Source organism: Oreochromis niloticus, linkage group LG22 (genome assembly GCF_001858045.2).
Source record: "Oreochromis niloticus isolate F11D_XX linkage group LG22, O_niloticus_UMD_NMBU, whole genome shotgun sequence".
Classification (NCBI taxonomy): domain Eukaryota; kingdom Metazoa; phylum Chordata; class Actinopteri; order Cichliformes; family Cichlidae; genus Oreochromis; species Oreochromis niloticus.
The window spans coordinates 11170594-11194336 of NC_031985.2; the positions used below are offsets into that span (position 1 = coordinate 11170594).

At 39.2% G+C, this 23743-nt stretch overlaps 1 protein-coding gene, 1 long non-coding RNA gene and 1 other non-coding gene across 7 annotated transcripts in view; 2 read left to right on the top strand and 1 right to left on the bottom strand.

The window, feature by feature from the left end:
* The window catches only part of LOC102079139 (C-type lectin domain family 4 member M), a 66647-nt gene that overhangs the window by 21878 nt on the left and 21026 nt on the right, over positions 1-23743 (top strand). For 2 of the 4 annotated variants that reach the window (XM_025902253.1, XM_019350540.2), the window contains exon 1: positions 23320-23456. The exons of the other annotated variants lie outside the window; for them this stretch is intronic. The gene's annotated coding sequence lies outside the window, so the exon portion shown is untranslated. Of the gene's footprint in view, positions 1-23319; positions 23457-23743 lie in introns of those variants that run through there. 4 annotated transcript variants of the gene reach the window in all.
* LOC109196496 (uncharacterized) lies at positions 11686-13666 on the top strand. The gene is made up of 4 exons (XR_003215867.1): positions 11686-12532; positions 12744-12895; positions 12995-13104; positions 13370-13666. It is a non-coding gene; the product is annotated as an uncharacterized LOC109196496 (transcript).
* LOC102079075 (uncharacterized) lies at positions 17525-23250 on the bottom strand. 2 transcript variants are annotated; one of them, XR_002057944.2, is made up of 3 exons: positions 23114-23250; positions 20949-21051; positions 17525-18635 (listed from the first exon to the last, which is right to left on the bottom strand). It is a non-coding gene; the product is annotated as an uncharacterized LOC102079075 (long non-coding RNA). The 2 variants fall into 2 exon arrangements; XR_003215868.1 differs by having other exon boundaries at positions 17525-21051.

The window sequence follows — 23743 nt, forward strand, 5'->3', positions numbered from 1 at the left end:
AATGTGCACATTTCCACGAGAGAAATCCGACGCCTGGACCGTCGTTGACCGCCGCCATGATTCTAGCCTGCTTTTTACATCCAACACAAAAACTGCAGTCGTGGTGCTTTTGATTGTACTCAGAACTTGGAAATTCTGCCTTCTGAATAGGAAGATGTAGGTAACACCAGACTGCAGATGAGCTGCATACAGAGCTGGACTGGGACAAAACAATCATCCCGGGCATTTTGACTAGAGACCGGCCCACCATTATAGGAAAAATCATAAAGCCTTTGAATGAAAATAAACACTGTTGTGACAGTGATGTACACTGTTCTGATGGTATATATGGATCAATCTATCAATTGTTTGTTGTAAGACTCAGATAATTATTTTTTTAAAAGCGAGACATTTTAAATGAGAATAATAAATAAAAGTGTTTCCTTGTGCCCCCCTTTCCCTGTTAATGCCCTACCTGGCCCCCTGGCAAAACTTTGCTAGACCCGCCCCTGCACAGTTACCAGCTGTCAGCTACGTAAAAAAGGATCCTGGTGTTATTTGTCTCTCAGAAACAGTTCATAACTTCCCTTCAACTCATTCATGTCACCTAAAAGGTAAACCTGTTTCTCCATCAGCTGTTCAGCTCTGATGATTCAGTAAGGACATCTCCTGGTTTCATCTTCATGTTTCCCTCTCACCAGATAACCAAACTGATATCATGACCAGCAGCTTTACAGCTGTGGCTCCAGCAAACATCAGCTGATACTAGAAATTAATATTAAATAAATTCTAACAACAGCTGATCAAGCTTAAACGTGCTGCTGTTGTTTAGCGCGACATCCGCTGGTTTCCTCTTTCTGGCGCAAAGTGGGCGATAAACAAGAGGGAGGGGGAGAGAATGAGAGAAGAAGAGGCAGCTGTGCAGCTTCAGCTTTGTGTCTTTTTCATTGTAGCTGAAGTCCGGGACAAACTGTGTTCCTTTTCACCTCAGTACGAAACGCGTAATGTTTTCTCTGAATACCAGACGATTCTGTTTTTTACTGGACGGTTGGCAACTCTAATAATTAACCGTATGAACAAAATAAAGTTCAACATCAGTAACATAGCACCCACCCAGCTGTATAGAAACTCCGTCATGCTAGCTAGCACGCAGTACGAAAATGTCAGCATACCGAAAATAAACTCCACCTAAACTTGGTTTATATCTGACTCCGATAGACTGCAGGTCATAACTTCTTACCTGAAGTTCAGTTCACCTGACACGCGGACCAGCGGCCGCTTCGGGTCTCTCCTCTTGCCTCCCTTTTCCTTCATCCACCTGCTGGCCTCCATCACTTGCTAATGTTACTGAATCTGTGGAAGCTCCGCGATATCCACCACACGAAGTAACGAGTAACGAGCCTATCTAAATCCCAGTAACGAGTAACGCGTTCCTGATTTTGGCATAATAACTAGTTACCGTGCTCGTTACCACAATAATAACGTAGTTACTGTAACGCGTTACTTAATAACGCGTTAGTCCCAACACTGCATTTGAGTAGAACTGACAGTATCTGCCGAAAAGGGCAGATAGTTGTAGATTGGTGGCTCACCACTGAACACAAGGTTCAAATACTGTGAAAATTTACCTAATAAATATTAAATAAGACACATTAAAAATATACAAGAACAGTATTTTAGTTAACTTCACGTGGCCCTACAACTGTCTAAACAATAACAACATCGGGATGTTAGAGCCACCATTTTCACTAAACTGGACCTCCACCACTTGGTCAGAATCCTAAAAGGTGAGGAATGGAAGACTGCCTTCAACACTCACCTAGGTCACTTCGAGTATCTTGTCATGCTATTTGGTTTGACCAATGCACCTGCTCTTTTCAAAGCTCTGGTGAATGATGTTTTGAGGGACTTTAACCATTTCATTTTTGTCAATCTGGATGACATTCTCATCTTTTCCAAGACTCACTCCGACCATGTGAACCACATCCGTCTCGTCTTACACCGCTTTCTGGAAAACTGCCTATTTGTCAAAGCTGAGAAGTGTGATTTCCACATGCAAACAGTTTCTTTCCTGGGTTTCATTGTGGAGCAGGGCCAGCTCCGGGCAGACCCGGCCAAGATTAGGGCCGTGGTGGAGTGGCCTGAGCCCCAGACTCGGAAAGATTTACAAAGGTTTCTCAGGTTTGCCAATTTTTATAAATGGTTTATTAGGGACTTCAGCAAAGTCGTTGGGCCCCTAACGCAACTCACCTTACCTAAAGTTGTTTTGCAGTGGTCACCCTCCACGCAACACACTTTTGATCAACTCAAGCAGCTTTTCTCCTCCACCATCCTGGTCCAGCAAGACCTCAGCAAACCATTTGTGGTGAAAGTGGACGCCTCTGATTCTGGCGTGGAGGCTGTCCTCTCAGAATGCACCAAAGGTAAATTGCATCCATGTGCTTTTATCTCTCGACATCTCTCTTGATCAGAGCAAAACTATGACATGGGCGATCATGTCAAGTTGGCTCTAGAAGAGTGGAGGCATTGGTTGGAGGGAAATGAACACCCAATGCTCATCTGGATGGATCATGAGAACCTGACTTGCCCACAAGCTGCCAAGCGCCCGAATGCCCCTCAAGTCAGATCTTGGATCACAAAGCCAGACGCTCTTTCACACCAGTTCCCACCACATCATGAGGCTTCAGAAAAGGAGAAGCCCAATGTGGTGTGATAGAGACACAGCGGGTCCAGAGAGTGTTGTTTTGAGCCATTTTATTTACCGCAACTGTAGCTCACAAGCTGCCAGCCGCACATGCAACACACCACAATACCCAACAACCTCTGCTTCCCCGTGTTTTTAACACGGTGGGCGTGATTGCTGAAGCCGTGCAGGTACGTCCACACGGCACCGCTGACCACGACTCACCACACACCCCCATCGCCCGATTGAGGCCAGGGAGCCATCTGGCCAAACCTACTCTCCCCAACCGGCTTCCGACCTCGGCAACAGGGCTGTGTCCGTTCCAGACGCCGCCCACGGTCACCTGGCGAGCCAGCACAACCCTGCAAGCACGGTTGTGAGCCCCTGCTCACGGGCAGATGGGCCGGCATCCGTTGCTCCGGAGCATCTCGCGCCTCAATCTCGGACCTAGATCGAGTAGGCTCCCCTGGCACGGGGACCTCCATCTCCCCACACGGTTCCTCCACCGCTCCCGGCTGGAGCGGATCCTCATGCAATTCCTCCATTTCCAGCTGGAGTGGCGCCTCCACCTCTAGCGGGCACAGACCCTCTCACATCTCGTCCACCACTAGCTGGAGCGGCTTCTCCACCGCTCCTGACTGGAGCAGCCCTTCGCACAGCTGCCCCTCTTGCTCCGGCCGGCACAGACCCTTGCGCACCTTGTCCGCCGCCTCCGGTTGAGAGGCTCCTCCACCACTCCCAGCAGGAGCATCCTTTCACCCAGCTGTTCCCCCTCCTTCGGCAGGCGCGGAACCCCGTGTGCCCTGTCTACCACCTCCGGCTGCCGAGGTGTCCCACACGGCTCCTCCACCGCTTCCCCACCACCAGTTTCCACTGGTGTGGTTGGCGGCAGCGGTGTCGACCGCTCCGCATTTCGCCCCAGGTGGCGCTCAGCCTAGTCCTGTCCCGCAGCTCTTTCCGCCGGCGGCGCCCCCGCCACCAGCTCCCGCTGGGTGGCCGCCATTTCAGCCAACATCTGGGGCAGCTCCTCCCTTCCCTGGCTCCGGTAAGGACCCACCGTGCCGCCTCCTGGGTTTCGGCACCACTGTGGTGTGGTGTGGTCCAGAGAGTGTTGTTTTGAGCCATTTTATTTACTGTGGTTGCAGCTCACAAGCTGCCAGTCACACATGCAACACACCAGAATACTTCCTTGTGTTTTTAGTCATGCACTGGGCGCACACAGACAGATTCGTCTGTCACCCGGAAAAAACGTCTATTTTCAAAACGTCTATTTTGGTGGCCATCTCTAGTAAAAGATGCCGTCCCGCTGGCCTTCTTCTACCTCTTCCTATGCCCAAGAGGCCAAGGTCTCACAGCTTTGGATTTCGTTACTGGCTTACCTCCATCAGGTAACACCACTATTCTAACCATCATTGTTTTTCTAAAACAACCACTTTGTTGCCTTACCCAAGTTGCCCACCATTCTCGAGACTGCTACATTGTTAAGAGACCTTGTTTTTCGATTACACAGCATTCCTCAAGATATTATGTCAGATCAGGGTCCCAGTTCGCATCTCGTGTGTGTGGAAGGAATTCTGTACGGAAAAAGTGAGCCAAGTCAATTTGTCTTCTGGGTTTCATCTGCAGACCAACAGCCAAGCAGAGAGGGCCAACCAGGAGCTGTAGGCGGTTCTTTGGTGTGTGGCCTCGTCAAACGTCCACATGGGTTTCCCAGTTGGCATGGGTGGAGTACACTCGCAATTTAATGACATCTGCAGCCACTGGAGTCTCTCCATTTGAGGCTTTCCTAGGGGAACCTACCCCTGCACTGTCCATCACTGAAGGGATACTAGCAGTATCTTTCATGCAGCATAACATGTGCCACTGTCACAGTTTTTGTAGAACCACACGGAGCACTCTATTCAGGTCAGCTGAACAGAATAAACGTCTAGCAAATCGTCGGCTTGTTCCAGCTGACACCTATCAAGTTGGCCAGAAAGTCTGGCTCTAACACAAGTACGTACCTCTACGAATTGAATCAAAGAAACTAGCCCCTCGGTTCATTGGGCCGTTTGAGGTACGGTCTGTCATTAATCCAGTGACTGTTCGTCTGAACCTTCCTAAAAACATGAAGATTCACAAAGTTTTTCATGTGTCATAGGTGAAGCCATTCCGGACAAGCCCTTGTTTCTGTTCACATTTCTGTTCACATTTCTGTTCACCGGAATAACTGAGGTCAGGATGTTGATGCCAAGGCGTGAAAAGCTGTTCACAGAGCTACACAGAGGGTAAGAACATTTCATGTGCTGATAAAGAGTCAAATCTGAAAAACAAAACTGATTTTTGCTGGTTAAAATGGGTATGCAAAGATAAAACAATACTATCTGCACATAAATTAAGACCGAATTATAGTACACATTCAGTCCTTTAACATATCAGTGTATTTGGTATATTTGATATTTAGTTCAACAAAGAAGAAACAAACAAGCAAACGGGGGGGTGTAACACTTCAACGTGTGGTTTCTTCCGTGAACTTTGTTGTTGTTTCCTGTTTGGTTAATGCAGCTATGGTTTCCACAGCTATCTGACTTACCATAATTTAAAGGAGGAGGGGAATGTTTACAGTAAGACTAAAAATACTATACACAAGAACTATGGCTGACTGTTTGAACTGTGACAAATGAAAAAACTTTCAAAATGTGAAGACAATCTACAAGACTACATACAGCAACCAGAAATAAAGTTTTTGTTGTTTTTGTGTAACAAAATCAAAGTTGGCAAAAGTATAGACATTCTGTACTTAAGTAAAAGTACAAATACTGCTGTTAAATACTCCAGTAAAAGTTGAAGTAATGATTCAATTTCTTTACTCAAGGAAAATTACAAGCTCTGAAATGTACTCAAAGTAAAAATTAGCTCTTTGGAGGACGTTTCTAAATAAAAACATAATATCAGTAGATAGGAATGCAAACTTTAGTCTAACCTTCATTTATTCTAATTATACTCAGCTTGAATCTAAAGGAAAAGAAGGAAAATAAAGACTATATTTATTTTCTATTGCCTACATTGTAGATGGTGTTTTTGCCTCTAAACAGGAAAATGTGTACAGTCTCAGCAAGTGGGGGAGCCCTAAAATTAGTTGTAATGGCTCGGTGTGGGTAAAAGAATCACAAATAACAATTTCTAGTGAGAGCTCCAGTAGGTTTCCTTGGTGTACAGGCTGTGATCAGCTGCTCTTTGTGTATGTACACAACAGAATTCGCCAAATTGTAAGCAGATGTGTCATGAGTTGTCCTGGCTGATTTCAATCCTCTACACTGACACTACGCTGTTTATGCTGTCTTATTTTCTAGGCTGTATAAAGTTGGTAGGAAGATGAAATTCAGTCAATAAATCTCAGCATCAACAGCAAAAATTCATGTTAGGTTACATCAAGCGTAGTAGAGATTAACTCTGAAAATGAAACCATAGCCACTGTACAACTCGCACACTGTTCGTTACTTTAAATCCGACATAGTACAGCAAACTAACCTGTGTATCCTGCACTAACCTGCAGAGGATTTTCATGAGACCTTTAAATAACAGTTAGTCTACCTCAGTCTGATTTGCAGCATGTTTCATAATCTGAAAAAACATAACGTCACATGTAGAGACCCAATATCGAATTTCAACACATGAGGACTTACAAGCTTTAAATCTGCACTTTATCAAACCCCACTGAGCAATCCTTACCTTTAAATCAAACCTCTCTTCTTCCTCTCCTGTCCTGTCTTTCTTATCTTTCTTGATATCTGAGTGAAGTTGGCTCTTTATTTTCTCATTGTGAAATACAGCAACTCGACCTTTAGTTATCAACACACTGCGTGACAAACATTTTGTGTGTTGGGCTGATAGAAATATTCCATTTGAAATTACCTGCCACTTAAAAAAAATAAATAAGATAAATAAATAAAAATTGTTTTTGGTTTTTTTGATTTTTGTTGTTATTTTTTGTTTGGGTTTTTTTTTCCACAGCCAATGAAGCTGCCCTAATTATTCCATCTCTGAGTCCTGTGTTTTGGGTCTTACCACACAGCTCACCCTGACAGCTAACACCTCAAACTATCAAGCTTACATCCAAAAAAAGTGTAATAACATAACAAGAAAAAAAACAACTGCAGAAAATGAATGGATATTGCTTTGAGCTGTAGATGTGCAGTTTGAGAAATTATAATAAACAACGTGGTACTTTTTTACCTTTGAGTCTCTTGAAATTAATTCTGTAGTATGTTGAAAATGATAAAAAATATAAATCTATAAAATGTTTTTAAGACACAAATGCACAATAATAACAACCCTATAAATAGATAAACCGCACAGATGAGCAAGTTATTTAAGCAAATCAAGATCTGAAATGATTCCTGCATTAAATCAGACCAACTACTGCTGGACCAGCAGAGCCTAAGTGACCTTGATGATACTGAAACTACACCAGCAGTCAAAAGTTTGGACACGCCTTCTCATTTAATGTTTTTTCCTTTATTTTTACTACTTTAGTATGTATCTACAATATAGAAAGACATCAAATATATGAAGCAAGATATACAGAGTTATCAACTTTTCTCTTTGCTACAGAACTCTAAATATGGTTCATATTTCAGAATCCTGAATGTAGCCACCCTTTGCTTTGTTGACAGCGCTGCAAACCCTTGGCCTTCTCTCAGTGAGCCTCATGATGTAGTCACTTGAAATGGTTTTCACTTCACAGGTGTGCCTTGTCCGGGTTCATTTGTGTAATGTCTTCTTAATGGAGTCGGGACCAGTTGTGTTGTGCAGAAGTCAGGCTGGTACACAGCTGACAGCCCTATTTGACAACTGTTAGAATTTAAATTATGGCAAGAACCAATCAGCTATGTAAAGAGAAACAACAGTCCATCATTACTTTATGAACTGAAGGTCAGTTAGTCCGGAAAATTGCTAAAACTTTGAATGTGTCCCCAAGTGCAGTCACAAAAACCATCAAGCGCTACAATGAAACCATCTCACATGAGGGCCGACCCAGGAAAGGAAGACCAAGAGTCATCTCTGCTGCTGAGGACAAATTCATCTGAGTCACCAATCCCAAGTTAGCAGCACCTCAGATTAGAGCCCTGATAAATGCCACACAGAGTTCCAGTAGCAGACACATCTCTACTTCAACTGTTTAGAGGAGACGGTATGAATCAGGCCTTTATGGTCAAAGGCTGCTAAGAAACCATTACTAAGGAAAAGCAACAAGTAAAATAGATTTGTATGGGTCAAGAAACACAAGGAATGGACATTAGACCAGTGGAATCTGTGCTTTGGTCTGAGTAAGAATTTGAGATCTTTGGTTCCACCCGCCGAGTCTTTGTGCAGCACAGAAAAGATGAGCAGATGGTCTTTACATGCATGGTGTGATGGTGTGGGGGTACATTGCTGGTGACACTTTTGGGTATTTATTCAAAACTGAAGACACACTGAAACCAGCATGGGTACCACACCATCCTGCAGCAACATGCAGTCCCACCTGGTTTGCGTTTAGTTGGACCATCATTTAGTTTTTCAACAGGACAACGACCCCAAACACATGTCCAGGCTGTGTAAGGGCTATTTGACCAAAAGGGAGGGTGATGGAGTACTGCACCCGATGGCCTGGCCTCCACAGTCACCTGACCTAAACCCAATTGAGATGATTTGGGATGAGATGGACCGCAGAGTGAAGGCAAAAGGGCCAACAGGTGCTCAGCATCTCTGGGAACTCCTTCAAGACTGTTTTCCGGTGACTCCACCAAGAGTGTGCAAAGCAGTAATCAAAGGGTGGCTATTTTTAAGAATCTAAAATGTAAAACATTTTGAGTTACTTCGCACTTTGTTTACTACATAATTCCATGTGTTCATTCATAGTTTGATGCTTTCAGTGAGAATCTACAATGTAAATAATCATAAAAATAAAGAAACACCATTAAATGAGAAAATGTGTTCAAACATTTGACTGCTAGTGTAAAAAGTTTCATAGTTTTAAAGTTTAAAGCACAGGGTGCAGATAATGTCTAATCCCCACTTTATGAAGTCTAATGGGAAATTCTTTCACTAGAAAACAGTGAACAAAATAATTTACAAATGTTTTTCTGAAAATCCTAAAGAGACGAGCTGGGAAACATTTAAAGTGAGTCTTAATGCTCATCTGTCTTTCATGAAGTTTTATGAAATAGCTATAAATACCACAAAAAGATGATGAACCATCCCCAGAGCTACATATAAGGTCTGATATATCAGTGTGGTGCTAAATCAAAGCAGGAATAAAACAATATCTGTGCATAAAACTTGACACATCAGTATGTATGATAACACTTAAACCAAGAAAGAAAAAAGTTAGAAGAAAAGAAGGAACCAACTGTTATCAATTATAGGTGATATTTTAATGTGTAGTCACTACAAAATCTCTTGTTTCCTGTGGCTGTGCTTCTCGCATTCGGCGTTGTGAGACACTGCTGTGAGAAAACAGTGAGAGAAACTGTAATTGACAAAAACATTTGACATTCTTGTAGCTGCACAAAGATACACTGTGTTAGGAATATATTAGATATTTAGCAAATGCTAAGCAAGACAGAAACATGTTTTCAAAAACAGCCATAAAATGTACTCTTATTGTTAAACATACAGTAACTACTCTCCTGTTCCACTTTATATATTTTCAGCTGAAATGAAATTAATTAGCATGATGATTAATGATGAGATCACAGGTAACAAAAATGATGAGAACAAACAGTGATTGTAGAGAGTTAGTTAGGACTGACCAACAGCTTTGTTTTGTCTTTTTTTCTGTTTTTATAGAAATATTTCACATTTTCCATAAAAGATGGAAATTATTGATGTGTTAATAATAGAATTTGTCATGCATGTAGCTAAGCAAATGTTTGAAATGAGTTTTCAAACATTTGTGTTGAACAGGTTTGTTTTTTTAAACTGCTGTTTGAGAAGCTTCTCTGGCGGTAATATTTTTTCTGCTCTAGTATCTCTTTGATTTTGTCTTGAAATAGATGAGCTGCGCTGTAGATAGACCCTCCTCCCCATCCTTTAAAGTCATCAGGAAGTTTTTTTTTAATAGAGCTGTGAAAGGTGTTGTGCTTCATTTTTCTTTGAAAAGCCTGAGGTGAGGGTCGCAGAGGTGAATCTTGATGCAGAATTTTCAGTAAATATTGAAGGAATTGATTAAAATAATAAGACACAGTTGGACTAACTCTGAAGTCAGCTGAAGCCTCAGTATGATGAGCCGTCCACAGAAATACATAGAAGGTAAGAAAAGTAATGTGGTGGTAAATCAACAGGGAGGAGAAAAACTTTTTATACATTTTTGTGAACAACACTGTAATAGAACGTAACGTGTACTGAAATTAAACAATACTCTTTTAATTGAAATATCTTAACCTTTTACTTAGAATTTTAAAATATAAATATATTAAAAAGGTCATTTGAAGAAGTCAGCCTTATTGTTATGTAATATGCACTTTGTCATGTTTCTCGTTGGTCTAATCCAGCTGTGATTCTTACCTGTTTTAATTTTTTCTTTCATTTTAAACAAGACAAACACATATCTTTAAATCTGTCCTCAGATGCACTAGAGTTAGAACTATTTATTAAATGTTTATGTACTTGTGGTTCGCTTTCTGTCTCCTCTAAATCAGGTGAAGCTCTTCACTCTCAACATGCAAAATCAAACAATGCGTTAAAGCTCAGAGTGGCCGTGCTGGTTGTCTGTGTTCTCCTGGTATCGGCTCTCGTGGTAACTTATCTCTGTGAGTTTATAGTTTTATTCATGTAGCTTTAATTAAGTAAGTGTCTGATCTAACGTAAATTATTGACAATCAAAATGTTTATTATAAAATTGTGAAGAAAAACTTGTTATTTATTATGTTATTTTATTTGTAAGCTAAGTTAAAACTCATAATTTAACTGTGACTCAAACATTCTTATTCATGAATCTCATGCAACACACCCGCAGCCGTCAGTGGAAGAAGAATGCCTGGCTAGCGTCTTATTTTTAACATTAGATTTATTAAATTTTAATATTAGCATATATACAAATTATATTCAATTAAAAAAATCGAATATTTAAAAGCTTCATTTAACTATACCGTTTTATTATAAAAACTTTAGAAGTGGTTGCACTACGCATTCAGGTCAATAGCCAATGATTTTAAGATTTAAAAAGTTACTTTGTTCTCTGGTTATATGCACATATTCTTTACCTGCATGCTACCAAAGCCTGCTCATATGTGAAAAAATCAAGACTACAGGTGTACTGAAACAAGAGGTTCTGGTAACAAAAATCTTCTCATTGGCTTTAGACTCTGGAAAATCAAATTCAGATACAGATATAAAGTGAAACCAAATATGTTACTGATAGATTTTTTTCTTATTTTATTTTTATTGTTTTAATAAGTGTTGGAGCTTTTGAAAACCAGGGACATGCTCAGAAACCTTGAGATGAAGCAGGAAACTGTAAAAGCTGATGTCACAGGTAAGAACATGAGACTACACTGTAATTTTGTACTAAACTTTTGTTTGTGACCTCTGGAATTTAATCATATAACACACATTATTATTTATATTATTAAATGTTGCTTAGCATTTTTTCCAACATTTTAATATTTAATTTATGTTCATTCTCATAACTGATCCTGATGAATAATTATTCTTTTTAAGCCTGTTTTTTAATTTGTTTTTTGTTTTTTAGAGAGACCTCCTGAAATCAAACCATGTAGTACAGTGCAGCCCACATGTCCGGAGCCTGAAGTAAAAATTAGTACGTTATGAATTTTGAACACATTTGTATCTGCAGAAAACAATTGCATAAACAAATATACAGCTGCATGACACAAGGACCATCCTCCTGCCTGAAAAAATCTATGAAAATAATTTTTTTAAATCTCTTTTTTATAACAGTAACACAAACGTGCAGCCCAATACAAACTACAACCCCACAACCTCCTGAAATAAACATGAGTAAGTTTTATATTTTGTCTTTGACGTGTTTTTTATCCTCTGATTAAGGAAACAGGATCAAAGGAGCATCCTGCTGCTGTCAAATCAAAAGTAGATGATCGTGCTGAAAATTTTGCAGAAATGAAGAAAAACATCTCTTTTCCATAACAGTAACACAATCTTACAGCATGATTCTGTCATAAGCAGTATGAGACAGGCAGGAATGGAAGACACAAAATGCAAACTCGGGGAGGCAAGCTAAGCTCAAAGGCAGCTTTATTGCTGAACTAAAACAATACAGAAACCAATCTGTAAGGAACTGACACTAGACAAGCAGGCAGAACACACAGCGGCGCATGAAGGATAACGCAATGCTAGACGGAGGGGTGTACTAAAAATGCATTAGAGGGATTTAGGGCAAAGAGGAAACACCCGGGAACACGGCTGAAAACAATCAACTGATGAGACAAAGAAAGCACAGCTGAACATGGTACACACAGAACAAGAGACTTTCAAACTAAAACAGGAAGTACGAGACACACACACTGAGACGCAGACTGAAAAAAAGAGGGAGGATAGAGAGGGCGAGAGAAACCAGACAGACACACAGAGACAGGAAACAGCAATTAGACGAACATGAAGACTGACCTAACTGGGGGAAAGCTGAAGGAAGGACACAAAGACGAGACAAAGACATAAACTGTCTGAAATAACAACCAGGTCAATTAAACTAGAAGTACTGAATGAACTCAAGGGTGTAAGCAAACTAAACTAGGAAATATAAAATGGACAGAGAACATAATGAATAAACAAGACACCAAAACACAGTAAACACAAAACACTGGGTCAATGGGCTAAGAACCCTAACGGATACAGCTTACAACCCCACAAACTCCTGAAATAATAGTAAGTTTTATATTTTGTCTTTGTCATGGCTTTTTCGTTGTGGTTGCTTTTCTTGCTGTTTTTGTTTGTTTTAAATCCTGTGATTAACGAGACATTGGACTGACAGAATCAGTACGTTAGATTGTAACTGTAGGACAGACTCCAAAATCACACAAACATGAACAGGGATTTCTTCCACCTGAATGAAGTGTTTGATGTAATCTCTTCAAAGATGATTCATGTTATAAATGTGAAGATGGCTGGAAGCAACATGAAGGAAAGTGCTATTATTTCTCCACAAGAAAATCATCCTGGGATCAGAGCAGAACTGAATGTAGGACTAAAGGAGGAGACCTGGTTAAGATAGACAGCAGTGAGGAGCAGGTATAAAACACTGCTGCAGGTTCATGTTCTCACCCTCATGTTTCATCATCCCAGAACAGAAAGTTTTACAAACTAATTTGATCAAATTTTCCTTTTTAGAGTTTCTTGAAGACAAAAATTGAATATGGGAGCCATTTCTGGATCGGACTGACAGACTCAGCAGAAGAGGGCAGATGGCTGTGGGTGGACGGCTCACCACTGAATGAAAGGTTTGATTCAGTACAATTAGATTATATTACATTTCTCATAAATGTCACCTTAAATGTGAATTATAATGTAAGGAAAAGACATTTGGGTATTCATATTGGATATAACAAAACACAAACGATGGAAAAGAGGATACACATTTTATGACATGCAGTAGTGGCATATGTGTTTTAAAAAATTGAACAAATTATGAAAATATTTTTGTTCTTTCTCAGAATCAAAGTTCAGCTTTTACAATTAATGTCCTTTCTGTTTTTCATCCCGTAGGTTGGCATCTTGGTCCTTTCTTGAGCCAGACGATTGGAATGGAGAGGATTGTGTGAAGATGGGGCGAATGTATTGGTTTGATAATTCCTGCAAAGTAAATCATGGAAGTATTTGTGAGAAACCAGCTGTGGTTCTGTGTGACTAAAATTCAGTTCAGCATAAAAACAGTGAAAGTAAAGGACACATTGAGACCATTTTTATAAAGCTAATGCTGCAAACATTTAAAGCTTCCATTCAGAAATGTTTAAAGAAAAAAAATATAGACACTGTTTATAATGAAATAAATGTGAATTATTATTTTGTGCCAGATTTTATTATTATGTGCTAAAACCATAATATGACCAGTGAAATTCCTTGGTTTCCTGGTAAATGTGTTGTGGGAAAAAAATAAAGCTTCAGTCTGCTGCACACTCTTTTAAAACTAAATATGTTTTGTGTATAAATCTTAAGGAAAGGTGCTACACCCAAAGACAAATGAGCCTGAGTAAAAAAACAAACACAGATGAGGCAGATGGACGCTGCATGTCGACATCTAAAATAAATTTTGCCTGTAAGAAAATTAAACTGCACAGACATCCACATTAGTCAAAACAAGTAGTGTTTTTGTGAATCCGGTTACAATAAAACACATTTAAAGAATGCATTTTACATTGTAGATAAAATCTCCTATTTGTCCTTCAAAATTTAACAGAAAACTTTGAAACATGAAGTTCTCACAATTATTTATTTTTGAAATGACTGAGGATAGACAACAGCTCACCATGCCGAGACTTCTTTTTAGAATTTGTGGTCAAGTTTACATACACTCATCACTGGCATGATATCATGTTAATTTGGGGGGGGGGGGTTAATTATTTCTTTAAACTGTTCTTTTTCCACTGTGGAACAATTGTACAGCATCCATCTTTAATGACTTTAAAACAAAGAACTGGGTGGATTGTCTCTAAACCACATCAAAGTATACATCCAGGCTCAAATATAGACATACACCTCCACTAATACTTGGTTAAATGTCTCTTAGCAAGTTTCACCTCAACCAGAAAATTTGATAGCCATCAACAAGCTTTGGTCATAATTCTGGTTATATATTTGAGCACTCTCATATGCAGAATCGGTAACGTTCATTTAAATTGGTTAGTTTCATGGCACAGCTTTTCCTGCAGGTCAGTGGTTTTGTCATTGCCCTGCTGGAACATAAAATTGCAGCCAAGTTTTAACCATCTAGTTGTTGATTTGAGATGAAATCGAATAATTTTTAAGGTAGTCCTCCTCTTTCCACTTTATGCAATTTACTAGTGCCAGTAGTAGCAAAACAGCCCCTGTCATGGTTAGTGCTGTGGCAGGCAGGATGAAGGACCCAAATGCAGAACTCAGGAGAAATAAAGGAGTGAACTCAAGGAGGCACCTTTAATGCTGTGTCAGCAAACTTGAATAATACAAACAATGGAAAAGAAAACAAAACTAGAAGCTAGGAACTAAGAACAGTAAAACTACAAAATTGAGGAGCTATGAACAGACTCTTAACTAAACTTCCCGCTCCCATGCTGTGACTTCTCCCGGTGTCCATGGTGAATAATCCTTCTCCTTTCGGTGCCTATCTCCAAACATGCTCCATTCCTTCCGCGCTTTTCCACAACACTCTAAAAACCACAACCCGCCGCTCCAACCCTTCCCAGGAGCTGAGCTACAAACCACACCCCGCGATACTCACCTTCACACAGGCCATGTACAAGGCTTTATCCCGCAGCTGTCTAAATTATCCCAGGCGTGCAGTTCACATGGACAGCAACTTCGCTTCCGCTTGCAGTGCTTCAAAACAATCAGCTGAGGAAAATCAGCAGCCTCCTCCTGCGACACTACTGTACAGCTCCTCACCAACTCCGATAGAGCCTTCTGGACTACTCTAAGCCCAGTCAGCTTACTGAACTCCTTTAGTGTCTCACTACCTTGTCCCTTCAGACAGATGACAGATGCTTTGCCAACACCTGTCCTCATAAATCTGTTTCCAGCTCACAGAAACAAATTGTGATGAACCGAAAACTGTGTTTGAGAAAACAGGTTCCTCCCATACCCAAAGCCCCACTTCCAGGCCCCCCATCCATTCATGTACTTAAAAACTCCATGCTTTTTGTAGAAGTCCCGACAGTATTCAGCTCTTGAGATTTTGTCAGGAAAAGTTGAACATGTAGCCCCATCTTCCAGCCATCCTCAACAGGGCACAGGCTGGTTCCCCCCAGCTCACACCAGCACTATATAAAAGTCTCTGCACTGATTTAAGGCAGAAAGCTGCCATCCTGCTTTCCAGGTCCACCTATGACTGACTTCCCTCCTGTACAGTCAAGTAGAGGATGCAAAAGAAGCTACATATAGAAGATCCATGCATAGGAAAAAAAAAAAGGGGGGGGGGGGGGTAAACATAGTGATGAAGGAACCTGTGGTGATATCAGGCATTAGCTGATCCTAAACAGAAGTCACCGATTTCCTTCACCGATTTCCTTATAAATCTTTATGCAACATTAACTTACTTCCAACTTTAATGAACAGATCTCAGAATTTTTTCAAAATCCCCATTAGGTTCTCCCCTTTCAGCACCTCCTTCCTTTGTGAAGCATAATTGCAGAAAAGCGCCACAAGGTGGCGCCCTCTCCCTTTTTGTTGTGTTAAGCTGGAGAGCCTAAGAGTGTACTACTAAGATATTAATAGGTTAGCAAGCTATGTTGCTTTTGTCCTTGACAATTTTTTTCTTTACTTTGACAAATCAGACTGTACAGTTTCAGCTGAGGCTTAGCCTAGAACATAATTACAAGGAGACACATAGGCTTAAATGATGCTATTTTTAAAAGGTAGTGTTTCTAAATATATTTACATTTGAAACTCCCTTACAGAAATCTGAATCTGACAAATAAAATATAATTGTGCTAAAACAGCAACATAACCAGTGAAATCTCTTGTTTTTCTGATCTTGAATTTACAAAACATATTACCTGAAAAATCATGGGTGTCTCTTTATATGTTTATTGGGAAAAACAGTTTCAGTCTGTTAATTTCTCTCTGGTGTTTGAAATATTTCAATGCCAAAGTGTATTATGTAGTTTGTGCAGTGGGGAAAAGTATAATCAAACTGTCAATCTATGGAAACCACATCTATTAAAAAAAAAAACCTCCACAGACACAAATGGGATGGGGAAAATCTTTGGCTCTTCAGTGACCTTGATGATGCTGAAAGTAATTGGTTTTATAGTTTTAAATGAAAGGAAACTAAAAGTGTTCAAGTCAAATCGCAATCCTTTAAATTACAAAACTTTTAAATTGAACAGAAGGTTGTTTTGTATAAATAACTCCATGTTAAATTTACAGAAACAGAACACATATTTAGAGTCTTAAGTCTCATCTGTCTACCAAAGGAATTATCTGCAATAATACAAAGAGATTTTTTCTTCTGTTTGTCAAAGCTCGAGTGAAAAATGAATTTTACAGAACAAATGTCTTTCTTTGGGCCAATTGTGATGTCAGGATGCCAAAGCTTCGGCATGAGGAGCCGTCTGCAGAACTACATAGAAGATAATAACATTCATGCAGTGAAAAAAACAACAGGAAGGAGCTTCATTCAGATCCGAGTGATGATCAAACAGCCAATAATCTGGACAAAAGTGCTTTTCGAAGATTAAAACAGGTATGCAGGGGTAAAATATTATCTGCACATAAATTAAAGCAATACTTGAAAACCAATTCAGTGTCTGAACATTTAGTCCAACAAAGAACAAAGAAGAAAAGGAGGGGCTAACTCTTAGATTATGTGATAACTTTAACTTGCGGTTGCCTCAGTCAGCCATGTTATTGTCTGATACACAGTGTGCCATTTCCTGTTTGGTTAATGCAGCTGTGTTTGCCACAGCTATCTGGTTTACCGTAAATAAGAGGAAGTGAATGTTTACGATAAAATTGTAAAACACTGTGTGCATAAACATCAAGGGCAGCTTCATTGTTTTAATTCAGTTGAGCAAAACAACACTAACTCAAAAAAGACAACCTATAACACAAATGTGTCCAGCATCTACATAAAGATAAATATATATCTACTATTAACTGAGTTTACATGGGAATGAATCCCAACCCCTCCTTGTAGATTCTGTTTTATTATGACTTAAGACCTCATTTATAATTTAAAGATTGCCTTTTTTGTTATAGTTTTCTGTGAAAGGTTCAGACATTTGTATCTTAAACTTACTGGACTTGAAGATACAAATGTTGAAGGTAAAGTGATTTACTTTTTTAAATAAAGCAAATCGTTTGTTAAATATAGTAAATTCAGTCAAAGCTGACTGAATTCACAAAATGTTGTCAGAAAATAGCGTTGGGTTTTTTGATTGCGTTTTTTCAAATATCATACTTCATACTGTTTCCCTGAATGTAACCACAACCTTTTCAAATGTTATTGGTGAATAAAATTAGCACAACAGGCAGAATGAAAACAGAAACTAGAACGGTACTAAAAACTTTGTCCCCGGGTAAACTCCAAATTTATAGAGATGTCTTTTTAAAAATATTAAGTGAAACCAAAATGTTACCGACTCCTTTGTATTTGTCTTGATTTCAATTTCACGTAGAAGGAAAAGTCCCAATAAGAAGGAAGACCCTTGTGACTGAGTGGAGAGCAGTGTTTAACCAAGAAGCAATAGAGGCGCTTTTTAAGAAAGGTAAAAAAATGAATTTATTTACAATAAAAACAAGTAAAAACAGCCTTGGCCAGGGGGCATAAAAATTAATATACAGGAACAAAATATAAAAATTGTCTGGCTGGGTCGGTACTTGGCCCGACAATTGAGATTTAGTCGGTGGTTGGTACAGAGCTCAGAACTCTGCCTGCCACTGTTCTCCACTTGTCAGCAGCCGTTAGCGCAACACTAGCTGAAACCAAAACGATCTCCCGGCACGTCCAGACGCTCCACTCAAAGGTGTCCCTCTGCTTCACCTCCCTCAATAACATCTGCCTGTGTCTCCTCCGTGTCCACGTCGTCGTCATTGTCGTCGTCATCGTCGTCAGCATCATCATCATCATCATCATGGTTGATTCTTTCTGTCCATTACTGCTGTTTTCATGGCTGCTACCAGGACTGACCTTTCATCCCTACCGCCAGACCCTCTTATTGGTCTTTGGTGGCTGAAAGGCTCACCCTCATTGGTTAATGGCGGGTTCATTCCAGGGCATGAACTCTCCCAGGTCAGGAAAATTATTAGTCAGGGTGGGGGGCCTGGGGAACATAAACTAAAAACAAACTTCACAATAAAAGCATGCAATAATACTCATAGCTATAAAAATTAAAAGCACACTATAAAAGATAAATGACTCTACTGTCAAAGATTGAAAAAGTCATACAAAACCAAAAACAACCTATTCTTCCCCAGGATGACATTAACATGTTTGAGCTTATCCTTTATTTTAACAGAGTGAACGTACTACTTTATATTGAAGTGTTTTCTTTAGTATTTTTAGTCTTTAACTCTTACTTCCAGCTTCTACTTGCATTAGAGTTTATTTGATCTCTTTATCCTGTGTTAAGTTCACTGATCTTAATTGTTTTTGTTTAGTTCCTTTTTTTATTGGTCTCCCATGCATTGTGTCTGGTTTTATTTCCTGACTGTTGTTCACCTTTGTTGTGTTCAGCTGTGTTTATTTTCCCTCCTGTTTCCACTTCCCTCATTACGTCATGTGACTTTATAGCCTCAATTTGCCTGTCGTGTTGCCTCATACTGTGTTCCTCTCTTTTTTCTCCAGTTCTTTTTTGTTTTGTTTTTTAGTTCTGGACATTGTTTGCCACAACAAAGTCAAATCGTTGTTAACTTCTAGTCTTTTTCAGTAGACTGCATTTGGATGTAATGTAAAGTCATGCAAACATACAAACATGAACAGTGATTTGTTGTGAAGATATCTTTCATCTCTTAGTTTTACATTTTTTAAGAGGCGATAAGCCAGATTATTGTGTGGAGGAAATGTTAGAAATATATCCTCCAGTCAGAAAGTGTTAGCTTGATATATCCTGCAAAAACCCCACAGGGGAGAGAGGGGAACTTACTGACTGACTGACTGACTGACTGACTTACAGACAGATAGATATATATAGATATTTTTTACCATAAACATAAAGTTTTAATAAAGTGTAACCCCATCCATTAAAATTTAACAGAAAGTTCTTTTAATATAATCCTGTAAAAAAGAAACCTGTCACAAGTGTTTCTTCTAAGAAAAGCAATGAGACAGTTTTAAGGCTTATCTGCCTACCAAAAGTCGAAGAAATATTTGCAGATAATACCAAAAAGATTCTGCTGTTTGTCAAAATATTAAATGTTAATAAATAATGAAGAATAAATGTGTGTGTTTGTGATGCAGAAACAGCAGGACTAGCTGAGGTCAGGATGTTGAAGCCTCTGCGTTCACAGAGGTACATAGACTGTAAGAATATTCATGTGGTGATAAAGAGGGAGATGCAGTCAAATCTGAAAAACAAAACTTCTTTTTGCAGATTGAAACAGGTATGCAAGGATAAAACAATATTATCTACACCTAAGTTAAAACAAAACTTTAGACCAGACTAAATGCTTTAACATATCAGTGTATTTGGTAATACTTAGTCCAACAAAGAAGAAACAAACAAGAACAGTGGGGGGTTGACGCTTAGATTTTGTGATAATTTCATGTGTGGTTTTTTCCGTCAACCACGTTGTTGTCTGATACACAGTTTGCTTTGTTTCCTGTTTGGTTAATGCAGCTACAGTTGCCACAGCTATCTAATTTACCATAAATTAGAGGAGGAGAATGTTTTCAGTATGACTGTGAATACTGCTTATACAAAAACTATGGGCGACTGTTTCAACTGTGACTGTGGCATCTAAAGATTAAGGTTTTTTTTTTTTTTAATTACATAACCATAACAATGTCAATTAATGTCAAGCCCTCACTTTTAGTGTGCTTTGTTTTATTATTAATTAAGATAACATTTACAAATAAACAGACTGCCTTGTTGTTGTTTTTGTTGTTGTAGTTTTATGAAACACTCAAATAACTTGAATTGAGGTGGAAAATCACATAAGGCAGTGTCACAGGTAAGGATAGGAGACTCATATACTGCAAAGTTGAATTAAACTTGGATTATCAGTACATCTATTCTGATGACACACAGTTGTTGTTACCATGCCATGCTTGCTGTATCTTGTTAAAAATAATTGTTACACATTTCTAAGTTCTGAATTCACCTTGCTGAATGACTGATTTAAAAAACTTTGTTATTTACTTCTTCTTCTTTTTTTACTTTATTTTAATAGAGAGTGAAATTACCTATGCATCATGGTATAGCCCACATGTTCACAGCTTCCCGAAGTAACCATGATTGAGAATTATAAAACATTTGTTTTCTCTTAATATAATTAAAGAAACATTGATTAAAGTAAAGGTAAATACATATAGAGCTTTCAGAATAAATATTACAAAATGCTTCACAATAAAAATGCTAAAACATCAAAACAAAATGTTAGCCAAAAGTTTAAAAAGATGAGTTTTTACTTTCTTTTTAAAAGAACTCACCCAATCCAGAGATCTCAGGGTCAGCTACTTGTGATAAACCATCTTTTATAGTTGCATTATTTTCCCTAGCATTTAAAGCTGACAGTCACCTTAGGGTAAGAGCCTGTGAAAAGAAAAGAAAAAGTAAATCCTGAACAACGACCACTGCTTTTTCAGTCACCCTGCTTGTTCCTCTCTGTCTTCCTGGGAGAAGATCCAGATGTGTTGATGTAGCTCAACTGAGCAAAACTATCCCTGGCAGAGAGACAGATGGTTTGAGGCTAAGGTGTTGCTTTACTGTGGACACCTTTCCAGTGCAGCCAAAACAGAACAGCCTGCAGTAGAGGTTGGGATACTTGTTGGTGGTTCAAAGGCTTTGCCCTAAACAGACAACAGCTGGCTACCATTACACATCAGACTGAGCCCATTCATTTCATTATCTATGGAATCCCTGGCTAGAAGGACACAACCCACATATAAGTTGGTTGGAAGAAAGAACTAAGTTGAAGTTTGTTTTTCCAGTCAAACCACTTACAATGAGCCCTGCTAACTCAGTCTCTGGGCCTGCTGAATGTGACTCACCTAATCTGTCTCTAATCCTGAGTAGTACCGTGACCAATAGCAACTATAGCTGGCTTTTTGTTGAGTAGAAAGATAAAACTCTTAGACCATGTATTTGACTAAATCAGATCGCTAGAGGAACAAGAAGTGAAAAAAGTTTTTAATAAACATGAGGACACTTTGAGTACTTGGTAATATCTTTTGGTCTAACAAATGCACCTGCAGTATTCTAAGCCTTTTTTAATGATGTCTTCAGAAATTTCCTGAATGTGGTTGTTTTTTGTTTTTGTTTTACCTTTGACTTCAAGGATCTATATCACTTTCACTTCTGTTTCAAGAAGGTTTTCAGGAGATACAACAAGGATTCATCACAGTCCCAGTTTCACTCCAGCCTTCACCTCCATTAATAGTTTGTTTTAAAGGTCAATGCTTCAGACTCTGGGGTGGGGGCAATCTTCTTACAGTGCTGTACTGTACAGTACTCTTCTTACTGACCCAGAAGGTAAACTACACTCATGCACATTCTACTCATAGTGATCTGCTAGCAGTTCAACTAGCTTTCAAGAATCATCCAAATTTGTCATATCTTCAGTCACCTACAACATCTCAATTCCAGGCAACGTAGACTGTAATTGTTCTTTGGGAAATTCAAATTCACAATGGCTTACTGCTCTGGTTCCTGTATTTCTGTAGGGCTGACCTGGGAAAATGAAGATGTCATTCAGCAGGCTCAGCAGAATGAACATGATTCCAGAATCAGCTTCACAAACCAACTGTATGTCCTGTCTTCAGTCCACTCACAAGTTATCCACTAGGTCCACACCATCAACTTTACCTGCCATCCAGGGGTAAACCACATCCTTTCATCCTCTACTGACAAGGTTATAAAGGAACACAATCCAGAATGCTCAGTTTGCACAAGAAGTAAGAGCAAATCTCAACCAGTCTCAGGCCTGTTACAGCTACTGTGTATACCTAGCTGCCCATGGTCTTCCCAATGAGCCAATAATAAATATTCAAAAGGGCAAAAACACAGGTCTTTCAAAATAAACTGCTCATTGGTTTCCATTTTAGAAATTGCAGTGTTTAAAGTTTAACTGCATACAACATCTGTCAAAAAAACCAAAAACTAAACCCCTCGATTGTATGTACGTGCCATACTGAAATTAAATTTTTTTAAAGAAAAATTTTCTGAAATGCAAAAATATATAACTAATCTAAAGTACAGTCAAAAGTCAAAGTCAAATAAAATAAAATGCATAAGCAACCTAAACTAAGGCATTAAAAATGTACTTTTACTCTGTCTTCTTGGAAGGCTTTCTGATATTGATAGGAGGTTTTTATGCTGCTAAAAAAGAAGATGTTATAATGGTGCAGACATTAATTAATATTAATAATAATTCAGTGTCCAACTTAACAGCCTTCAGGTCAGTGGCTCAGGGTTTTACTGGCCCATTTACATTTTTATTGGCTTGTGAAAAAAAGCTTTTATTTTTATATTTTAAATATTAATGCAATTTAATTAATAAAATATTTTATATTATTTCACATTCAATTCAAAACATGTTACAAAACCCTTTAAGTTAATATGGCCTAGTACATCCCATGCCCCCCTTTAGACTCACCCCTGTTTGCTGCAGGTATCACTTCCATGTAAAATAGGACGGCTGCCTCAGCCTTCAGCGAGCTGTATAATTTAACCAGTCTGGTATCAGTTAACAGTTTACCTGCATATTTTCATACAACTTCGGGAGACTTACTGCAGATTTTTCTTTATATAAAACAAACGGCGGTGGATGGAGCAGTGTAAAGTTTCTTCGCGTCGGAGTGTGCTGATCAGGCGCTTTGATGAAGGACTCACGCTCGGTTTTCCCCAGTAAAGATTTAAATGATGATTACAGGAACAGCGCTGCTGTTTTGGACGCTAAAAACACGTTTTCTTTCACTCAGCCTGAGCTCAGCGTCTCGGTAAGGGTCCGCCTCTTTGCTCTTCACGGTGTGTAAACAGACTCCGGCTCCACGTTTAGCTGTGCCAGCGTCATCGTCACTGCCATAACCCATCATCGTTGTGTTATCAGTGTTTTTGTTTAAATGTGCAGGCTGTGTGGGCTTATTGTTGTCAGACTTTTTATTCACATGTTTGCATTGCACGTCTGTTTTTAGTCGCAAATGTGGGTGAAGCACTCGTGTTTACATCGTTTAACACATCTGCCGTGCTTTAAAAGAAGCATCGAAGCAAAGATATTTATAAACGA